General features: G+C 37.7%; 1 protein-coding gene across 1 annotated transcript in view; it reads right to left on the bottom strand.

The window, feature by feature from the left end:
- Positions 1–16,929, bottom strand: part of LOC106093848 (muscarinic acetylcholine receptor DM1) — a 69,194-nt gene extending 52,265 nt beyond the window's left edge. Inside the window, exon 1 of the mRNA XM_059370042.1 lies at positions 16,144–16,929. The gene's annotated coding sequence lies outside the window, so the exon portion shown is untranslated. The remainder of the gene's footprint in view (positions 1–16,143) is intronic.
- Positions 16,930–21,443: the final 4,514 nt, after the last annotated feature.

Here is a 21,443-nt window from a genome sequence, read left to right as displayed (position 1 = left end):
CGACACAATACCAGACATGAACCAGCTTGGGGGCGTGGCATGGAAAGCAATTAAGGATTTTGTTAGTAGCACGGAATTCCTAACTTAGATTTGCCTTTTCGAGATTACTTTATGTTGTAAAACCAAAATAATTATTCTCTTGAGTCTCTCCTACTAGAGAGAAAGGGTGAGTATTTGGACGTATAGACCAGTGGTTGGCAAAAGTACTCGCTCTATTGCACATTATTTTGTACGCACCCTGAGAAATAATCCCAAACAGACCCATAATAATTGCAATTGTGTGCTTACCACTGGTATAGACACATTCTCACATACAACATGTTTTCCTTTTTTTTGTTTTTACTGAGCATAGAGCAGTCTTTATATTGAGCAGCTCGGACGAGTGCGAATGGTGAACTCGGAAAGTGACAATTTTTTAAGTTTCGGTAAAAAATGCTGATATGTCCAATGACAAAAATCATAATAGCAACACACAAATGGCTGCCAGGTACAAGAAAACACAACCAGAATTTCTTAGGCACATACATTGTTTAGTAATATTTACGCGAAAAATAAATATCCGTCACAAATTCGGTATTTAAATGTGCGAAAACAACAGCAACCATTGTTCGTTTTATTAACAGCATAACGAATACAGCAGATCATAATAAAAACCCATAATGGAGTTGTACGATAATGGAAGGATTGTTTGAACTACCAACTGGGATCTGCTTATAATTCGTAAAAAATTGAGATCGAATTATGTTACAACATTAAATTGACGTTTGACGCTAAATTAATTTATAAATAAAGAAAAACTAGTTGAAACCCCAAACTTGCTCTTTAAATCAAGAATGAATAGTATTGTCAGGGAAAAAACTGTATATTTGTCACAAATTCATGCAAGAATTTATCGCAGGAATCTGTAGTTTTATCGTAAATAAAGTCCAGCCTTTTTTAGAAGAGAAGTTTACGTGTCAAAAATTTCCTTTATGTTAAATGAATTATTTTTTTACGTGTACCCAAGGCGAAACTTTAATATAAATGTGTATCATAACATCGAAATAAACCCAAACAAACTCTAAAATAGTTTGAATTGACAACTGAGATCTACTTGATAAAAAATTTAGATTAAATTATGTTAAAAAATTAAATTGAACTTAGCATCCATTTCAATATGGAAAATCTGTTAAAAATTTAAAAAATATATACAAAGACACAAGCATGACGAAATCAGTCGAAATCCCGGATAACATGTTCTAAATATCAAGAATAAAAGGTATTGTCAGTGTAAGAAACGTCATATTTGTCACAATTCTCGCAAGAATTTATCACAAAAAAAATTATTTTCATTGTAAACAACGTCTAACGTTTTTCACAAAGGAATTTTACTGGTCGAACATTTCCTCTAGGTTAGGTAAGGTTGCAAAGAGGGTGCGGATATTAATCCGCCCCATGCGGAGTGTCGGCATTCGGAGTCGACATAGCTATGTCCCTTCCATTGTCGAAATCACAATAGCGGTCGAACGCGTGTAGCCGAAATTTTGCACAGACACTTCCAATTGATCGTTGGGGTTTGTAAATGAGCCATATCATTTAAACTAACCTCTGGATTACCCTTGTTCGGTTTCTAAAAGCTTTACTTTTTGCTTGGTTTGGCAGAACTTTGGAACGTTGAGTAAAATTATGCCCCAAACTGAATTTATTTTGCATAAACTTTACGCAGAATCCATAGTGGTGGGTTTCCAAGATTCAACTCGCCCGAACTTTGCATGTTTTTACTTGTTATGTTTCGCTTTATTAATATCGCCGATGTTCTGCTTTCTAACGAACGACTTCTAAGAATAAGACGATCTCGCCCGGCCGACAATACATAGACAATAGATCTTCGTTTGAATAATCAAATGAAATTGTTGTGGTATTGTGCTCCCTGTAAGAATTGTAATCAGTGTTGCCATTTACGGCGTTATAGGAGTAAATGCTACGGCGGAAATGAGTAGTGAATTCGCATTTATGGGCTCATCTTGGTCTACCCAAATTAGGGACGGTTGTTTATTGAAATCGAGTCAAAAATATGATTTTTATGAACTCAATAATTCGGGAGATCGCTATTAAGAGTGTTATGTCCAGATGTAGGTCACCTTTGAACTATAGACCGTAGAGTGATTTTCACAGACAGACAGACGGGCGGACGCGTCTACATCATCTTTGAATATTACGACGATATAGAATGCATGCTTTGAAGGATTGCAAATGGAAAATTTAGTGTGTTGCAAGTGGAATGACAATAGAGCCAACGCTATGGTAGTGGGTATAAAAAACATACACCGCATGAACATTTGGTCGGGTTTGGTAGGATTTCTGCAAATAATTTTTTCATTGGGTCCATTAAAAAACTTCGAAAGTTCCCGGGCAAAATGTTTGCCAAATCGGGCAATAATTGCGACTTTATATGGGAGCTATATCAGGGTTATAGACTGATTTGGACCGTATTTGCTACAGTTGTTGGAAATCGGGCCAAAATTCCAGGGCTCAAGTTTGACATTTTGAGATTGGGAGATCAGTTATAGACAGGCAGCTACATCCAAATCTGAACCGATATGGCCCATTTGCAATCCCCAACGATCTACATCAATAAGAAGTATATATGCTATTTTTTAAGCAGCTACCTTTACGCGTTCGACCGCTATCGTTATTTCGACCGACGGAGGAGCGAACGGACACGGCTAGATCGACTCGGAATGTCGAACGATCAAGAATATATATTTGGTATGGGGTCGCAGTTCAATATTTCAAGGTGTTACAAACGTCCTACCATAGGATGGTGATGGCCATAAGAACAGCCTGTTTTTAGTACGTAACGCCCGTTAAGTTTGCCAAACCAAGAAAATGGAGGGCAAAAATAAAATGCAGAAATTTATTCAGAAAATGAAAGACGACAGTGAAAAATATTATTCTTGAACAATTCTCATGTATGAAGGACAGAGATATTTAAAAACCATTATGGAAAGGCTAAAGTCGGGCGCAGCCGACTATATAATACCCTACACCACCCAGTACCCACTTCTTTTAATATATAGAACCTATATCCAAATCTTGTCAGACTTTAATTTCGTATACTTACTCAAATGTCGAATAGAACAGCAAGATTGTTTTTTTTTTTGCAATAAGACCCAAATTCTGGCTACCGCAGTTTCAAAGATGAATACGGCTAAAAAATACATATGTATGCTACATATACATCTGGACCGATTTTGATGAAATTATGCACACATATTGGGACGTCAAATAGAACACCTCATGCAAAATTTTGTAAAGATCGGACCGAAATTTTGGCTTCTACAGTCTTAAAAGGCCATATCGTGTGAAAAATATATATATGGGAGCTATATCCTAATCTGATGCGATTTTTTAATGAAATTTTTTCTTTTGCGCTCATTTAAATTTGCTCCCAAACTAGCTTTTTGATTTCAACAGGTTATTGTTTGTATCAGTCAATTGGTTTTAAATGACTTTTATTCCCATGAAATTTAACGTAAACTGAAAACATGAAGCAACTATAATTCTTGGATATTTTAATCTACATCTACCATCTACGTTTTGCTGAAATGATATCGCCTAATTCACCCTCGAACTTCTTTATTCAAACCGATCTGAAATCTTTTTTTGATGGAAAGGTTGTCTTGTGAAAATCGCATCTAACTATTGTCATATATTTTATATAAAAATAAATGTTTGTTTGTTTGTGTGTTCGGTATAGACTCAGAAACGAATGAACCGATTTTCCTAAAATTGAAATCACTGATGGTGCATAATGATCCCGTGGTGAAATTAGGGTACTACATTTTTTATATATAAAGTGGGAACGGACCTACCCTAATTTTCAGAAACGCCAGATCTCTCTTATAGTAACCTACAAACAAAAATTTGGTATTCAAATTTCGGATGGGGTACCTAGGGGGGGACGCCCCACCCCCAAAACCTACCAAATATATGTATACACCAATCACGACAATATGGAACTCGAATGAAAGGTATTTAAGATTAGAAAACGTATCTGATATCCCATTGTCGGACCCCAACCCCCAAAACCCCCCTAAATCGGACATATTTACCGACCATGGCAATATGAGACTCAAATGAAAGGTATTTGCGAGTAAAATACGAATCTTATATCCAAATCTGTGACAATGTTTCTGGGGGTCCACCCCTTTCCCAAAACACCCCTAAATCGGGCATATTTAACGGCCATGTCAATGTGGGGCTTAAATAAAAGGTATTTGAGTGTAGAATACGAATCTGATATCCAGATGTGGAGCCAAATATTTAGGGGGCCGTCCATCGCCGAGAACGTACCCCAAAGAAGACAAATTTATGACCATAGCAATATGGGACTCAAATAGCTGACCATTGCAATATGAGGCTCAAATAAGAGGTATTTTAGAGTAGAACACGAATCTGATATATATTTTCAAAGCCAAGTCACTGAGTGGCCGCCCCATCCCCCAAAACACCCCCGAAACCCGTCATGTTTGCCGACTATGGAAAAATGGAGCTCAAATGAAGGGAATCTGACATCAACATTCGGCACCAACTGTCTAGGGGACGTCCCACCACCATAACAAACCACAAGTAGGACCTATTTGCTCACCAAGACAGTTTGGGACTTCAAGACAGTGGAGCTTGATATTCACAGTTTTTAGGGCTCATACCCAAACCGAACATATTTCCTGGCTTTTTCAATAAGGGGTTTAAGTGAACGGTATTTGAAATTAGAAAACGAGTTTGATATCCAATTTTGAGGCCAATGGCAATATGGGGTTCAAATAGATGAGAATAGAGCACGTTGCTGATATATTTTCAGAACTTAGTGTTTATGGGACCACTCCCCAAAACACCCTTTAAACGGGCATATTTACCGACCATGTCAATGTGGGCTTAAATGAAAGGAATCAGGGTCAAGCGATATACTATTTCCGTAGCATGGTATTTCACTAAAAGCTCTTTAATTGTCGAAAATAAATACTCCAAGGAAAATTTTGTTCCATAAAAAGAAGGCGCAGCGGAGCGGGCCCGGTCCAGCTAGTTTGCTTATAATTTGCATCATATTTTATAATACGTCTTAAAGTGTTCCATATTTATTGGAGATAAAGCAAGAAAAATGCCCCACAATTGATTTTAAATGTCCTAGCGGCAAACGTAAGTATAATTAAAGGTGATTTTTTAAGAGCTATAGGAATGTTTTTCAAAATAAAAAAAAAAAAACATCCATAAAATTCTGAAAAATTTATGAAATCTTTATTTGGATCGATAGCACGGTCCAAATAAAGATTTCACCATTCACAGTTTCTTTACGATTCGCATCATATTTGAAGAAGTACAGTCCAATGAAGCCACCAGCCCATAAACCCCACCAATCTGTGACTTTTTCTGGATGCATTTTTAGCTCTTGCAATGCTTCTGACTGATCTTCACTCGAAAATCGATAATTCTGCTTATTTACGTACCAATTGAGACAGATGAACTTTCTCAACAGAGCACGCATTTTAATAAAAAAAATCAATAGTTTGGAAGCGGTCTTCGTTTGCAAACGATTCATGGTTAAATCATAGACCAAACTGAAGATGTGTGACAGTGGAACAAAAAAATCACCCTTTATATATCTCGCGCTGATAGAAAAAAGTCTGCTGATTAATAAGATTTAACAAAAATCTTTCCTATTTTAAAACATTTCCGTACTTAAGGCTCTATTAGTTGTCTAATGACACGTCAAATTTAGCACATGCTGAGTTATACATGCAAACGAAACTAGCATATGAAAATCATCATCAATCATAGCACTATAGTAATTTTTCTCGATTAGAGCGTGATCTATTCCTTCTGACAAAAACACAAAGAAATCTGCTGTTTTTGTTGTCAGTCTAATGAAAGCAACACCAATTTAAATTGATTTCACAAATTCGTGAAATTCATCTATGCAGCTATCTCACTTCTTTAACAATTATCACGCATAAAAAATCAGCTTTTGCTCAAATTTTTAGATTATGTCATACGAAAATAACATACGGATGTGATAGCAAAAATGATGAATCGTATGTAAATGGTCAATTTTGCCAAAAGTTTTCAATACGATGTGACAACAAAAAGTGGCATGTCATAAGACATGCCGTGTAATAGCGCCTTTTGGGAGTTTGGAATTTTTTGTATTTTATATATCGTGTCGGCAACTGTTAAATACAACAGTAAACTTATTGAAACATTGAAGTAATTAAAAGGAGTCAAAATAACTAGTTAGAGGAGAGTTAAAACAAATAAAGTAAGGATTGTGCAGTATTGTTGCATAAATTATGGGGTGGCTCCCATGGGTTTTAAGGTAAAAAATCCATACATTTTTGTATGTTTCTATGTTCGTGTCAACTAAGTTTTACTTGCAATATTCAGGTAGTTTAAAATGATCATGAGAAGAAAATAGTGCACTTTATATTTCAATATTAGAAGGGGGTTGTGTGAGAAATTGCCCTGCCACTGAGCAATCCAAAACGGCATGTAGCGCGATCTGGTAATATGGGGTCTCGAATGGAAGGCAGAACAAATCTGTCATAAAAATATAATGTCAAGTGTTTATGGAACTAAAATTAAAGGTATTTGAGAATAGAGCAGGAATTTGACATTGAAATTTTGGGTCAACAATCTCAAGGTCATCGAAACCTGCTCGAAAGGACATGTTGCCGATGAATCCAAATCTGGGTTTAAATCAAAGGGCTTTAGGAGAAGAATATGACAGTAAGATTCAAACATTTAACAAGTGGCTAAGAGTCCGCCTTTAACATAAGCTGACATTTAGCACAATAATGGCAACTTTATATTCAAATGAAGGATATTTGGTGGTGGAGTAAAAATTCGTTCCTCCACATGTAGAAACTCTATGTATGGTCAGCAATTCAAATGGCTATATGAAGTCAAATTTCTAGCGTTCGCCCCTCCTTCAGTTCCCACCAATCGAACACATAACCCGATAATAGCAATATGGGTACAAATCCAACAAATAATATATAAAAATGAAAAAACAAACACCCTTAACTTAATCTTAACTTGTTGTTAAACGAAAGGTATTGGCAAGTGGTGTATGCCGACGATTTGGAGTATATTTGAAGATACACCCATGATACCTAGAAGTTTATAAATTAACCCGAAAAATATATCAGCACCAGGCTCTACTCTCAAATACCATTTATTTTAACCTCATATTGCCATTGGTTTAAGGGGAGTTTATGGGATGAAGCGTCCCAAAACACTTGGTTCCAACAATTGGTTATGAAATTAGTTTTCCAATCTCAAAAGCCTGTCATTTAAGCCACATATTGCCATGGTCGGTAAATTTGTACTCTTTGAGGAAGGGGCGGTGCCCCAAATACATTGTCACACATTTGAATATCATAAATTATATAAAAAATTTGCGCTCTACTCCCAAATACCTGTCATTTGACACCCAGAAGCTCTTAGCCCAAAAATTATCAGCATCGTGATATACTTTCAAATATCATTTATTTGAACCCCACATTGCAATTGGATATAAAATTCGTTTTCTAATCGCGAATGTTGATATCAGATTCATGGTCTACTTCCAAATACCTTTCATTTAAGCCCCATTTTTCCATAGTCGGCAAACATGTTCGGTTGGTTTGGGGGGTGTTTTTTTTACTTCCAAAGACCTTTCATTTGAGCCCCATATTGCTATGGTCGTAAATTTGTCTTCTCTGAGGTATGTTCTCGGGGATGGGCGGCCCCCAAACACTTGGTCCCACATCTGGATATCAGATTCGTACTCTACACTCAAATACCTTTTATTTAAGCCCCATATAAATAAGTCCTGTTTGGGCGGTGTTTTTTGGGGTTGGGGTGGTTCCCCAAACACTTGGTCCGACAATTGGATATCAGATACGTTGTCTAATTTAAAATACCTTTCATTTGAGTCCCATATTGCCGTGATTGGTGTATATATATATTTGGTAGGTTTTGGGGGTGAGACGCCCCCCTAGGTAACCCATCCGAAATTTTGGATATCAAATTTTTGTTTGTAGGTTACTATAAGAGAGCACACAAAATATCGTTTAAATCGTGCCACTCATCTCCGAGATAAGTTTCTGAAAATTAGATATCAAAACATGTAATACCCAATTTTCACCACGGGATCATTATGCACCATCAGTGATTTCAATTTCACGAAAATCGATTCAGCCGTTTCTGAGTCTATAAGGAACACACAAACAAACACAAATTGTTTTTTATATATAAGATTTTTATTCTGTGTTTTGTAGAAGGCACAACGGATGGGCTAGTTCAAATAGTTTATAACTAAATATTACTAAATATTCTTTGCGAACCATATTCATTTAACTAAAGCTTTTTCAAACTAACAACAAAATATTTTATTGTAAGCCAATTTTTAAGTAATATTTTTTCTGCAGATAAAATTTCAATTAAAAAATAAAACTAGAGTTAAAGGAAACAAACTAGAGTTGTGCAAAAAAGTGTAGCATGTTGCACTGAATTTGAAATTTTGTGTTCGTTTTTCCAAAAAAATGTAAACCCACCACAGGGTGTAGTGTTCGTTTGAATGGTGTTGCCTACAGAGAGTAGAAAAATGTTGCATTTCTTACACCGTGCCAAGTCTACGGTGAAGAATGTCGCACTTAAAATCAGCGGCTATCATTTAAGCAAATTTTGTTTGAACAGAAGAAGACAAAATTTGTGGAATGTTTGGAAAAAAGCGGCCAAATATTAAAAATTAATATATATTAAAATGGAAAAGTGACCGCGTTTTATTTAGCTAAAGGCATATTAGATGTTTTGATAGAAAGTTCCTCATCCCAAGGCGAGGATGAAATTTTTACCGAATTATTTGGTCGAAATGACTACATATGCACACATGAATATGTTCGATTGAAAACGCAAAAAGTGTACCATTATGAGAGGGTTGGGGCGACATTTGCAAAATGTTGTCCCGTTTAAGTGCAACATTAGTGTAACATTTTTTGCAGATTCGAAATCACCATTAGATTTTCTTTTTCGAGGTTACTTTATAGTATTTAGAACGCACAACAAGCCGATAACTGGTTTAGTTGTATGTCCATAGTGGAATGGGCGGATTAATATCCACACCCTCTTTTCAACATAACATAACCTAAGTTTTAGAGAAATTTTTGTTTAGTGTTTGTCTTTCGGAACAATTATTATTAAAAAATTTCTGCAAAAATGCCATGTCCCAATCTCAATTTCAAATTACATTGCAATTCTGTATTTGAAGGAAATTTCATTAAAGTTTTGTCTTTAAAAATAATTATTGAAATACGTCTTTAGAAATTATTTTAGGAAAATGTTGTCGTTTGATTGAAATCTTTCTTTAAGAGAAAATATATTAAAATTTTGTCTTTAAAAAAGAATTATTGACATTTTGAAAAGATATGTGTTTTGCCTACAGAAAGTTGCATTGACATTTTTTCACTGAAATTTAGTCTTTAGAAAAAATTTCATTTAAATGTTGTCTTCAGAAAAAATCTTTTTAAAGTTTAACTTTAGCATAGAAAATAATTCATTTTATAATTTCAGAGTTCTATTCAAAATGGAATTTGTTTTTGTTCCTAGGTGAAAAAGAAAAACAATATATAAAGAAAAAAAGGCAAAATGTACTGTCGCAAAATGCAAAAAAATTAATTGAAATTTTGGCTTTAAAAAATATTCTCGGGGTACGTCTAAAACTGGTCAAAAGTTTGTCTTTAGAGATTTTTAATTGAAACTTAATCTATAAAAAATCGTTAAAATTTAGCCTTTGTAAGAAAAATTTATTGAAATTTTATCTCTAGAAAAAAATATTTATAAAAATTTTCGGGCTCCCTGATGGGAGCTATATCTAAATCTGAGGCGATTATTATCAAGATCAATAGCGTTCGTCCTTGTATCAACAAAATGAGTTGTGCAAAATTTTACTACAGTCGGACAACAAATGTGACCTGAACCTTTATTACAAGACATGGCTTGATTGCGGACATGGCTAAATCGAATCAAAAAGTGATTCTAAGCCGATCACGCGCTTCTTCCATTGAGCAACGAAGCTCTATTTGTCTCAATGGTTACGTGAATAAGCAGAATTGTCGATTTTGGAGTGAAGATCTGACTGATCTTGCTAAACCTTCCAATGCATCCAGAAAAAGTCCCAGTTTGGTGCGGATTATGGGCTGGCGGCATCATTGTACCGTACTTCTTCAAAGATGATGCGAATCGTAACGTAACTGTGAATGGTGAGCGCTACCGTGAGCTGATATCCGACTGTTTTTTGCCAAAAATGCAAGAGCTTGACATGTGGTTCCAACAAGACAGTGCCACATGCCACACAGCACGCGCAATGGACTTATTGAGAAGCGAGTTCGGTGAACATTTTATTTCGCGACCAGTCTTACGTTCGGGACCAGTCGATTGCCCGCCTAGATCGTGCGATTTAACGCCTTTAGATTATTTTTTGCGGGGCTATGTTAAAGCTTTGAGCTTTAATTAACGCATTGGAAGACATCATTGAAGCAATTATTCATGAGATACTGCAATGTTTTATGAGAATGTTGGAAAGAGTATGCCAAAATGCAGTCACAGTCAACATTTGCATGAAATAATCTTCAAACGATTCTTCGAAACTTCGATTCAATTAAAGATTTCATGAATTTTATGTGTTTTTTTTTAACTCTCCGATAGCTCTTAAAAAACCTCCCTTTATCATTCTATCAGAGTAACCGGGTTAACCAGGTTTATCGACGGCAGTCCTCTGGCCTTCACTGCCAAATCGTCTGCCATTTCATTCCCCCTTACTCCATTATGGCCAAACGATACGGATCGCGCTATCCTCAGAGAAGGCATTAATCTTCTTCTTACACTACAAGACTGTTCGTGACCTTACCCTTCTGGTTGTTACTGCCCTTGTAGCCATTTTACTGTTCGCAAAGATGTTCACACTCGACGTCCTCGCGTTAGTACTACACCACCCGGATCGTCGCCTGCAGGACCATATTGTGGTTAGGCAGTCTGGCTTTGATCCATCCGTGTAACATGATCTTACAAACGGCAATACTTGGGTTCCGCCGCAGTGGCTGCCTCACATTTAACCTGTATGTACATGGGTCGGATATATATAGTGTAGTCTCCAGTGCCCTAGTAGACGTGGTCCTCATTGCTCCGCCAAAGCCAAGACAACATGTTCTCAGAACCCGTTGTTTGGTCCCAACGTTCCACTTTTCTCCATAGCAGTCCACCAAACTAAAGAGGCGTAAGTAAGTATTGGTCTACTCACGATTCTGTAGAGCCCGTTGACTATCCTCAGGCCCTATTTCTAGCCTACGACCCGTCTACATAGTGCCGAACATCTGTGAGTCTTCTTAATACGGTCTTGACATGTAACTCTTTTTTAATTAAGTTTGCTATCCAAGATCAATCCTAAGAATTTGACCTCGTCAGATATCAAAATAGTTTTATTGATGAAACGTGGTGCGTTAAATTGGCCCATCTTCGTCTTCCTCGTCAACAGGCATATTTCAGTCTTCTCTCGGTTAACATTGAGACACCTGGGTCTAACCCAGTCATATGCCACATGCAAGATCTTTTCGGCCCTTCTACATTGCTGGTTCGGTTCCTTACCCCTTAGAAGTAGTATCGTTTGCATAGCAGACGGGTTCAAACCCCAACTCAGTCAGCATCCGCAATAGGTTATTTATGGTGATCACACAAAAGAGTGGCGATGAAATGCCACCTGTGGCGTGTCCTGTGCCACTTTCATCCTTATATTTTTGTCATGTAACCCGCAAGTTATCCACCTGTTCCTTAGCATATGGTTTATCCAGTCTCTAAGAGCCCGGTCTATCCGGTACTGGTCTAAGAATTGGATCAATGTGTCGGTCCGCACATTAACAAACGATCCTCAATGTCAATGCAAACCGCCAATTTGTACGTCTTGACATCGAAGGATTCTTCTAGTTTATTCATCTCCACCGACCTTTCCTTGACATAGGCATACTATTTGTATTTAAGAAGTTCGCTGGATGTCCTACTCTTTATACCACCCTTGCTTCCTACCAGGCTTTCCGAGTATATACAAGTCCTTGGCACGCTTTGAAAATAGTGGCAAGTTGAGGCGCCAGATAGTCGGCCTCCTTTTGTAGTAACACCGGAAATATTCTATCAGGCCCGGGTGACTTAAATGGTTTGAAGCTCCTCAAGGATTCCTTCACCATAAATTCCGTTATGATAAGCCTTCGATCAACGTCATTATTTCAAGATTCCGGCGTCAACGGAATCTTGAAAAACGCATTCCCCGTCGTATCCTGTGGAAAATGCGTTTTATCAAAAGCCTCAACATGTTCTCCGTTTTTTCTTCTCTTAGTCCAATGTCGTCTACTAACGTTTCAGTTTGGGCATGGGTTTTTGTGAGAAACTTTTTCATCTTGACAGCGTCATTAACGCTATCAACCTGGTCGCAGAATAGCTTCCAGGAGGCACGCTTTACCGCTCTGGCAATCTTATTGTATTCCTTGAGCCGTGTGTAATACACATCCCGATATACTTCCGTTTTTTTCGACCATCAACTATCTTCGAAAGACTCCACTAGTGCAGTCGTAATCTGTTGACATTGTCGCTAGTATCTTCTATGCCTGGATCTAAATTATCTTGACCAAGTTTTCTTCTGAGTAGTCATCCGAATTTTGGCCATTTGGTTTTCAACTTATTACGGAAGCTTATGGGATTCGGCACTGGCCGTGCTGTTCTAAACCTAGTGTAGCGATGGTCTGAGAAGGAATACTCCATGGAGACCCTCCAATTCTGTACCTCATTGATTAGATTTTCCGAAGATATTATCACATCTAAAACCTCCTAACTAATCCTATTAACAAAGGTAGCGGCGTTACCAATATTAAGTGTTATTTGATCGTTAGTATTCAAGAATTCTGACAGGGCTTGGCCCCGCTTATAAATATTGGTACTACCCCACGAAATGTGGTGAGAGTTCACGTTGTCTCATTTTCTGTCTGTTTTTCTTTCCTCACCAACCGTTGCAGATAGGTAATACTAGGTATACTCCACCGCCTCCCTGTCTCGCCGTCTCATCACTGTCGTATCCGACGTTGACAACTCTGGGGAAAATAGATAATTTAAATTTTGATTTTAAATAACGCTGGTCCTCAGCCGAGTACCAGTGTTAGCATAGAATAATTGGTAGTTGATATGGATCAGTCCAGAAACTTTTTTCCGTTTCGTCATGGTTCCTGAATTAAGGCGATAAGAAACTTGCCCTTGCTGATTTTCTCCATCAGAGCGTGATTAGCTGTCTCGCTCCGGTGGAGGTTTATCTGGATGACTTCAATCATTGGTCCTCCATCAGTCCTCCGTTAGGCGTAATTGGAGTCCGCCGTTAGGCGTTATTGGATGTTCCGCCACTGCACCGCCTGATGACTCAATATGAGGATATTTGTTTATCCTTGTCTTCCCAATCTTGAAAAAGACGGTCATGCCTTTGGTCTTAGTCAAACTTGTCACGGAGACTTGATCAATGTCCACCACAAAGAAAGTTCCTTCCTCCTTCTCGTACATGTGGAAAACCTCCCATTTCTCCACGACCAATTCTTGGTTTTGCTTTTTTAAGACTTCCATCATTCCGTAGCGAATGATGAAGATCGTTGCCTTTGTGAGCTGTGGGATGTCCATCTTCCTAACCATGTCGAGCTTTGGGCCCTCCCAGGGAGCGGGAATACCTCTAACGAGCTGTTTGACGATATCAATATATTCCGCCAATGCAAAACGCAGCGTAAAGATGTCCCCTCTACTAGCAGCTCTTCATTTGTATGGGTGGACCTTTACAGAGTTCCACACATGTTCGTAAATCCGATCGTTAATCAGATCCTCCACTTGGGACCGATGGTCTAGTGGAATCCTACCGGATGCACAGCCGATATTGATGACTGCATAAGTCAGCTCATATCTGTTGTGCTTCCTGGCGTAAGATGGCGACTCCTTACCATTCTCAGCGACCATCTTCCCCTTCTGTGATGGATGTGGCCTTAGTTTGGAAGTCACAGTCTTCCATGAAGACTCAGGGGCCGTGCGCGCTTCTTTCGTTCCTGTTCCGGCTTTGTCTACCTCCGCAGGACACTGTCTAGAGTCTCCATTGCGGGATGGCTGGCTTGGTTTTCCCAGAGTACTTGAAAGCGGAGAACTCTTTTTCTTCTTCAGCATTTTGAAAGTGTTATGCTCTTCGGGAAATCTGATTCTTTTTCCACCTTCCGTAGAAGTGCTTGGAATGTCAGTCTATCCCTTCCAGCATCCTGCACCTGGCCCGATTGCGCTGCCGGTATATACTCCTCTGTCTCCTTCGTCGTGCACCGGATCGCTTTCTCGGTTCGCTTGTGAGCTTAGCAAAGCCATCGCTCATTTCTGCCGTCGTCCCATTGACCTCATCTCTCGATTCAGCTGCGATGACTTTTTCGTTGGCACTGTCGCTGTCTGAATCTGAGTCGGAAACACCACCTCTAATTAAAGTCTGAGGACGAACTTTGCATCCCTCTGGTTTATCCGTCTCTTCCTCATTTATTAGTTTGGCCACTAGTTGTGCGTTGTTGTTGTGCTAAGGCACCCACACCTATAGGAGGGGAGGACAACATGCTACGGTTTGACGCCACCACTGCAGCTGTTGGGTTTTTGGAGTTCATTTTGAGCCTACTCCAAAAAGCCTTTAAATTTTTTTCTAATAGGTATTTGAGCAGCGAAATGAAAACACGTCTCTCCACTCATAAATATGTTCTTTGTGGTATAACGATAACGCCCGTTAAAATATACGTCAGGTGAAGAAATTGAAGTCTCATGTCGATAATTATCATGTTCACATAGGCAATTGTCAGGCAATCCAGAGATTCGTCTGCAATTTTCGCTAATTGTAACGGTAACGCCCCTTACGCTAGTTTTGATGGCCGTTGATCTTTCTATACTGAAAAAAAATTTGCCAACGTCGGATTGCTTGCTTATAACGATACGCAGAAATGTCATAACACAAAAAGTCTTTATTAATATCAATTTGTTTATTGCACACAAGCACATCCATAATTGCATCTTAAATTACAATTTTAAACTGGAGTCGATTCAATAGTAGCTAGCGACAAATTGCTGAGAATAGTGAACATAATACCGGCAATAATATAGGAGGCCACCGTAGCGCAGAGGTTACTTTGTCCGCCTATGACGCTGAATGCCAGGGTTCAGCAAAATTTTCAGCGGTGGGCATCCCCTCTTAGTGCTGACGGCTTTCGTGAGGTACTATGTCATGTAAAAACTTATTCCCAAAGAGGTGTCGCACTGCGACATGCCGTTCGGACTCGGCTATAAAAAAGGTCCCTTTTATTGAGCTTAAATTTCAATCGGACAGCACTCATTGATATGTGAGAAGTTTGCCCCCCTTTCTTTGAATGAGAGTGGGCAAAGTCACATTTTTCATGACAATATTTATTAGAATAAAAAAAGGGTTCAAGAGACAGATGAAGACAAATGTAAATATAATCCTAAAAGGACATTTCAGTTTTCTGTTGATAGTCAAATCTCGTTCACCCATTTTGACCCTAGAAAGTTCTTCTCTACAATTCCAGTTTGATTAAAATATAGCGCCTTACCAAACATTTATTTAAGCCCCACCTGTAAACAGCACAGACGTCACAATTTCATTCTGCACTCATTTTCAAAGATAAGCTTTTTCGAAAAAACCATATAATGTTTGATTTCACATAAGCCACATCAAGGATATTAAACATTTAATTCATTGAAATCGAAAAATTGGCATTTTGTGCTGTAAAATTCATTTCGCAACCATTGTGCGACGTTAGTGTAATTCGTTTTACATTAATCAAAACGAGTACGCCGGAAGACGTTTTCTGTTCTTTGCGCTCCTATGCTCTTCGTGTACAGACATCTCTAGGCCCATCTTTGTTTCTCTATCTCTTGCTCTCAGTTTATCTCAATGCGCTGAATTGGCATCACATCTCTACGGTTCCTGAACAGCATTTTTTGCAATCCAAACACACATGCCAAGTACACACACACACATCATAAACAGTTCTCATGTTTGATAACATTAGTTGTACTCACTCATAATGGAGAATGCTGAACACTATGTTACTGCGCTGCTACTAGCACCTTCACTCTGCTTGCTCTTGCTGCTTGCGGTGGTGTCTCGCGCCTAACGCAACGGGGCAGACATTCATTGGCACACAGGCAGACATACATTAACAGGAAATACCGCTCCCAAAAGTATGCCTTGCCTTAATCGCCTTTCAATGGAACACACGCAAACACATTCCAGCGGATGTGTACGGTTGGGTGTGTGGAATATACACTGTGTATACGTTGGGCTGCTGTGGATTCGTTCGTACGTTCGCTCCCTTGGTCGTCTATATCGTATGTACACAAAGGTATTTTATTTCATTTTTTATACACAACTGATCCATTTTATTTTGATACATTGCTATTTCGGATACAAAAACTCCGATTTATTTTTGTGCAACTGCGAGATTTCTATCGACTTATCTTAACCCGTTTAATTGAAAAAGAAAATTTTAAATCTTAATAGACTCGTAATCAGTGAGAAGTGATTCTGGGTTTAGCGATAAACTTCAATCAGTAACACACTTATAAAGGGCGTCACATATTTCCATTCCTATTGCTGCACAGTTCTTGTAGAGAAATTTTCGCTGGATTTTTCACAATTTCTTAAAGTAATATTGCCAAAAGTGTAAATATTAGTTGTAGTTATTGTGTAGGTTTCAATACAAAAAAAATCTTATACAAAATCGGCTAAATTTGTTAATAAAATTATTGGTCTAAAAATATTAAAATATTCGCTTGGCTTTTTTCACAACAACGTATCTGTCCCACATCTCTACCTCGACTAAAGTGAAAATTTCTAGTTTTCATATACACGCTGGCAGAGAGAAGCAAAGTCTAGTGTACTTGTACACCAACACACTGACACTTAGGTACACACGTACTATATCCTGCAACAGTAAATCCAGTGTTTTGGGGAAAGTATGTACTGTGTATGACAGTTAGGCTTGCCAGGTGCTATAATCAAGAGGTCGGGAGTTCAGTGCCAAAAATCGGGATTGCACCAAGGAATTCCTATTCTTCCAAGGGCGGGGCGAAATTTTTTTTGTTTTGATATTCATTGTTGGCAATCCATTGTACAATATTTAACAAATTTTATAAATGAATGAAAAATAGCATTAGATTGGCATTAGATAAAGTATTTATAATACATGACTTACGTATTAATGAACATTTTATAATTAGTAATTTATTTCAATTACGTTAAAATTCTATTTAGAAATACTGGTGAACAAATGTCTCGTCTCAATATAAAAGTAACGTGTGTTGATTTTTCCGCATTTACTTGGATATTCCATTTAATATTGGCTTATTGATTTTGAATCTTACATGACGCATCAACTGGTGATTCGTGCACGCAAACGAAATTTGCATTATCCGCATAGATGGCAACACTGATATCATCAATTGTTGGCATGTCGTACACAGAAAAAATGAAAAACGCGGTTTAATTAGGAAATCTGTACATTCAATTACAAAATTCGCTGAAATCGGACCTAAAAACAAATTTGTATTTTTAATTAAGAATTTTGTAGTTTGGATTTATGACAAGCTCAAAAATCCAATTGTTGAAGGCCTGGTTATGATCTCGTAAACATACCGTAAATGTAGGAAAACGTATCAGCTGTTTTGTTTTGCTCTCTGAAAACACATGCAAACGATTACCGAACGTCTGTTGACCGTAACCGGAAAGTCGAATTCAGTGAAATCAAAATTTTACGTTGCGTTTTCGTGTCAGCTGATAAAATTTGAAGTTTGAAGAAATTTCAAAACCAAAAATGTATGTTCAGAAAACTGCCATTCCTCGATTCTGCGATTTTTCTGTGGAATTTATTGTTCATAATTAAGATTGAATGGGTAGCCCACCATGAAAAGGTGGCCAGTCTGGCCTGTTGTGAAAGGTTAATGTTATGAAAAAAGTGAGACATATGTGATAACAAGAAATTACTACAAGCCAATACGGCGCTGTCGCATCCGTTAATCCATGTTAGTACTATGTCATGAAACTGGGATCTATTCAGGGATTTCACACACTCCGCCACGCACTTTGACCTCACTGTACTTGAGCCCACGGCCTTGAGGGCCGCCATATACGCATACTGATTTCGACGCGGAATGAAATGATTATAAGCACCACATCAGTTGAAATTCTGAGCTCCAATTTGTTTGGTGTTCATCGTCATTACGAGAAGCTCAGGTTGCGGTTAGTGGAATGCTTCGTATAGGAGTAGTTGCAATTGCAGTTGTGGACATCCAGCGGTATCGAAGGGAGAGTCTCAGTGAGAGGCCGGGCGGCAACGGCTCTTACTTAAATACTGAGTGCCTGTGATACTCGATGTGACTAGGTGATCTATTGGCGTCTTCTAATAACCAATGGTCATAACGTTCCCGCGGCGATCGGCCCTATAGACCGGAACGAGCTTGACATACAAATATGGCTACAACACGAGCAACAAAAACTGATTTCGAAAAGTGTAAATCCCTTCCCAGAATTTCTTTTGTGTCTATCAGTATGACACATAGCTCTCCCGGAAATGTTGTGTGTGTCGTAGTATAGTCGCAACCCAGTCCCTATCTCCTGAAACCCTCCTCTGTCTGCCCACCGCATCCATAGTGTCCAGAAGGGAACCTTGGCCGTTTTCTGTCTCCCCGTGCGGCTCGGGGCGGTGACTGTCGACCAATCTCCTCGTTGTTAAATGCCCTCTCAATATTCGAGAAGACCACCATCGCGTACTCCTTCAGATGGACAGACGTCTCAACTTCTCGCATCACTGCGTGGAGAGCCGTCTTTTCCAACCTGCCCTTGAGTTATGCCTGAAGTTCTTCGACGTCGACCCTATCTCACCTTCAAGAATTTTTAGTTAAAAAAATTGGTTTGTTTGAAATGTCAAATGCTACTTTTTGCAAAAAGCATAATTGCCTCTTTACATTTACGGTACATTTGTTCTACTTTTGCGAAAGCACAACCAGTCCTTAACTTAATAAACCAATTTATTTGAAAGTTGTCCCTTCTCCAAAATAACACTTTTACAAATTTAATAAAACGAAATGATTGTTATTTTTTTCATTAATAAAAAACATTTTATTTTATTGGGTTAAATTTCGGATAAAACATGTAATATATTGCTTTAAAATATTAATTATACCCACCACCGAAGGATGGGGTATATTAATTTTGTCATTCCGTTTGCAACACATCAAAATATCCATTTCCGACCCTATATAGTATATATATTCTTGAGCAGCGTAAAAACCTAAGACGAAAATCTAGCCATGTCCGTCCGTCTGCCCGTCTGTCTGTTGAAATCACGTTACAGTCTTTAAAAATAAAGATAATGAGCTGACACTTTTTGCAGATTCATTTTATGTCCATAAGCAGGTTAGTTCGAAGATGGGCTATATCGGACTGTATCTTGATATAGCCCTCATATAGACCGATCCGCCGATTTAGGGCGGATGTGATTTGTGTTAGGCCTTTCGACATCCTTCTTCAATTTGGCTCAGATCGGGCCAGATTTTGATATAGCTACCATATAGACCGATCCGCCGATTTGGGGTCTTAGGCCCATAAAAGCCACATTTATTATCCGATTTTGCTGAAATTTGGGACAGTGAGTTCTGTTAAGCCCTTCGATATAATTCTTCAATTTGGCCCAGATTGGTTCAGATTTGGATATAGCTGCCATATAGACCGATCTCTAGATTTAATGTTTTGGGCCAATAAACACCGCACTTATTGTCCGATGTCGCCGAAATTTGGGACAGCAGGTTGTGTTGGGCCCTTCGAAGTCTTTCTTTAATTTGGCCCAGTTCGGTCCAGATTTGGATATAGCTGCCATATAGACCGATCTCTCGATTTAAGGTTTTGGACCCATAAAAAGCGCATTTTTTGTCCGATGTAGCCGAAATTTGGGATAGTATGGTTGTGTTAGGCCCTTCGAGATTCTTCTTTAATTTGGCTCAGATCGGTCCAGATTTGGATATAGCTGTCATATAAACCGATCTCTCGATTTGAGGTTTTGGGGCCATAAAAGTCGCATTTATTGTCCGATTTCGCCAAAATTTGAGACAGTGAGTTGTGTTAGTCCCTTCGACATTTTCCGCAACTTGGCCCAAATCGGTCCAGATTTGGATATAGCTGCCATATAAACCGATATCTCGATTTGAAGTCTTGGCCCCATAAAAGGCGCATTTATAATCCGATTTCACTGAAATTTGACACAGTGAGTTATGTTAGGCTTTTCGACATCAGTGTCGGTTTATTTTTAAATAAAGCTACTTAAAAGACCAATATTTTGTTCTCCAAAATTGAGAGAATGTTCCAAATAGGAACATATTTCGATATAGCTGCTATGGGGCATACGGTATGCATTTTTCACCGGATTTTGACGAAAGGTGGTTTACATATATCGTCGTAGACGAAGTGTAATGTATACAAAGTATAATGAACGAAATAATTTATATCCATAGCAAAGTGAATCTTAATAAATAATAATCTTAGCATTTTGCGCAAAATACCACGAAATCTAGATCCATACGAAGGAATACTGCATACTATAGAGATAATAACAGATTAAAATAAAAGAATGTTGATTAATCCACGCCTACCTTCTACCATGTTCTCAAAATTGTTCCGTTTGGAATGTATCTATTTCATTTCATCACATCATAATTTTTTCTGCTTTAAACTATTTCGAAATAACACTTTTTAATATATATTTAGTTTTTTTTTCAAACAATTATTTTAATAAAAAAAAATTCTAAACAAAAAATTTCAAGGATATATTCAAACAATATTTTATTGACATTTATCTTAAATTTTTCTAAAGACAAAATTTTAATGTTAAGGACAAAATTTTAATGAAATTGTTTTCTTAACACAAAATTCGAATGACATTTTTTTCTTTAGACAAACATTTAATACAATTTTTCCTTTAGACACAATTTTAATAAAACTTTTAACTTTTGTTTTAAATTTCAATGACATTTTTGTAAAAATCTTATTGAAAGTTTCTTTAATGACAACACATCAATAATATATCTCTAACAACAATATTTCGATAAAAGTTCCTCTAAGAAAAATTTCCCTGAAATTATGACTGTTTTACTGTTTAATTTTGCTGTTTTTCCATTTAAGCTCGAGGTCTTTCTGTTTTTTTTTTATCAATATTTCAAAGGAATGCATTTTCAAGATATATTATATCCAAATGAAAAACAAACACGATTTTTATATACGACATATCATTAAATAATTTAAATAAAAAACCAAATGACCAATCACCAAC

This window comes from Stomoxys calcitrans, chromosome 5, assembly GCF_963082655.1.
Source record: "Stomoxys calcitrans chromosome 5, idStoCalc2.1, whole genome shotgun sequence".
Classification (NCBI taxonomy): Eukaryota; Metazoa; Arthropoda; class Insecta; order Diptera; family Muscidae; genus Stomoxys; species Stomoxys calcitrans.
The sequence above is the reverse complement of the archived record's forward strand: the minus strand, read 5'-3'. Positions and strand labels throughout refer to the sequence as shown.